Genomic DNA, 2,932 nt, shown 5'->3' on the forward strand with positions numbered 1-2,932 from the left:
TAGACTACTCAACCTTGGTAATACAAAATGAATAACATAGTGTTTTTCATCATTCTGTATTTTTATAAGGAAATAAATATTTTTTGGAAAGAAATACCATATTTCCCCATGTATAAGATGCTTCCATGTATAAGACACACCTTAATTTTGGGGCCTGAAATTTGAAAAAAATGTATTACATAAAGTTATTGAACTCAAGTTTTATTCATCATAATATTCATACAACTCCTCATCACTGTCAAAACTCCCAACCATTAGCTTGTCCTCATCTGTGTCTGATGATGAATCACTGTCTTCATATATTACCTCTCACGGCCTTCTGCCGTGGTGTTTTCCGTAGGGTTTCTTCTTCCCGTAGCCAGTCTCGGATTGTTTTCTCAGTTGGAGGAGGACCAAACTTACATTCAGCAGCACGATTTCCATTCACTTTTGCTAAATGGATCACTTTTAACTTGAATTCAGCACTGTACGAAAATCTTTTCTGAGCCATTTCTGAGCAGAACGTGGCAAAACATCACCTACTGTAATATACCGGTAACAAGTGCGAAACAATGAGTGCAAAGACAACAAGCACGAAAAAGCAGGAAATGCGAGTAAAAAAATCTACAACCACTGTATAGGACGCACCCAGTTTTTAGACCCCAAATTTTTCGGAAAAGGGTGCGTCTTATACATGGGGAAATATAGTATTATTTGTAGTAAAAGGTAAATAACTTTTCAAATGTTTTTTTTTATATTTTAAAGAAGAAATGAAGTCAAAGTTTTACATTTTTTAAAAGAATACAATTCTAGCCAATATTATGTTGCCATAACCTATCAAGGGTCCAGCTTAAAAGAAAAGAGGCCTTTGCTAATTCCTTACATCCACCATACCTGACCTCAAGGTGATAATAGAATAAGTGATAGGGTATGAATCCAGAATGGAAATGTTGCTACAACCAAGAGATTCCTTATAAATATGTTTTCAAAACAGGCAGTTCTACTTTCTGCCTGTAATACAGGGAAGAACCTGTGATGGTGTGTGATAAATAACATAAAATTCAAGTCAGATAAATTAAACTGGGGTGAAATATAAAGCGCAGAGAAAAAGAAAAGAACATAGCATTAGGAAATCTTCATGAGTCAATGATAAATATAGTTATCACTTTCTTTTGAAATGTAAAGCTAATATTTTGTGCATAAAATTGAACAAATTTTTTAGGACTTTGGACATTTAAGCTATAATTGGTCACTACAACTTGTAATTACATGTGTTTATACTTTTTTAAAATGGAAAGAAAAATTAGTATAAGGTAGGGGTGTTTGGAGGGTTTTCTGCAAGACAGACTTAAATACTAGTATTATTCTAATTATAAATACAAAACTTCCTAAGGAAATGTCATCATTATTGTAAATTTTAGAGTTATTGATACACACTATTAAGAAATGCTTGGGCTGGCCGAGTGGCGCGTTGGTTAAGAGCTGGCTTGGGATGCCAGAGGGCCCCAGTTCGGATCCCACCAACTTGGGTCAGTGAAACAACGTCCTCCACAACTAGACTGAAGAACAAAAGGACAGCAACTTGTCTGTTCCCCTTCCCCCCAATTCCCCAGAGCTGTTCCCCTCCTCCAATTCCTCAATAAAATCTTAAAAAAAAAAAGAAATGCTTAAGCTGGCCATATAAAATAATCACTCAATTTAATCTATTGTACTAATGGTAAAAAACAAACAAACAAACAAACTTCCCCAAATAGCAAAGTTTAGATTATTACTTATAGACCATAATTATATTTATGCTTAAGAAGTTAATATTTTTCTTATTTTTAAGACTTTTAACATTTTAAGAAGGAAAACTCGTTAAAATTTTGAAGAATGAAAATTTAATCTGGTTCTCTATTATCAGAGACTGATTTTTTTAAAAGTACACTAAATACCAAATAATTCCAATAGATACCAGCCATAGTCTGTAAGAGTTCAATACCTCTTTGTACACAGCTATCTGTCCCAGCAACAACACAGAGGGAAAAAAAATAAGAAAGAATACGCATATTCTTTGGGGACGCTGATCTTTCACTTCAGTGGCATGCATTTCCAGTGGCCTTCACTCTCTAAGCTCATGGGAAACTTCCAAACAGAAAAGAAATAAAACTACATTATAAGATGTTCTTCCAGATGTGACTTCTAGTGCATTTGGGAGATAAAGTTTTGGCTGTGATTCAGGGAATTTTGTCACTTTGATAATGTTGAAAGGAGAAAATGGAAAAGTATTCCAGTAAAACTATGACTGAATTTTATTTTTCAATAAAGACTGAGATCTCTTTCATATTTTATAACTAAAATATATTCACAAAGGAAAGTTGACCATTTGCTTTTATAATGGATGCTCAATATATTTTGCATGGTTAAAAGATCAAAGAAATCATGATATAAAAAGGCAAACCTACATTTTGTGTCAAAAACGATTTTTTTTTATGTTTGTTTTTGTTTTTCAACGTGAACACACCATTAGAAAAAGGACAGCAACTCAATAAAACATTTTTTGGGCAGTAATTCATTAATGGGGATCTTAGAAGCACACCAGTTTTAGTTAGGTTTAAAAATGACTCTGTTTTTCTTTTTTGTTTCTTCTGAAGATGGTTAAAATACCTTAAGCTAATGGTAGATAGCACCAAAAGTTTAGGTCAGATTTAACAAAAGTTATGTTTATTTTGGTCCAATTTTACAAAGTTTTCCCTATTTACAATTGTAACTAACACCGATCCAATGAGTTGTTTCAGCTCTTCTAATATTATATATTTATTTTAACTTATAATGGGATAACATATGTCCATCTCACATATAACAATGCTACGTAATGACATAATTATAATTTAGAATTTCTAGCTTATTTTATGAATTTTGGACTCACCAGCCCCCACAATTGCATGAACCAATTTTGAAAATGTCTCTATCA

This window comes from Hipposideros armiger, unplaced genomic scaffold (assembly GCF_001890085.2).
Source record: "Hipposideros armiger isolate ML-2016 unplaced genomic scaffold, ASM189008v1 scaffold_1016, whole genome shotgun sequence".
In the NCBI taxonomy this organism is placed as follows: Eukaryota; Metazoa; Chordata; class Mammalia; order Chiroptera; family Hipposideridae; genus Hipposideros; species Hipposideros armiger.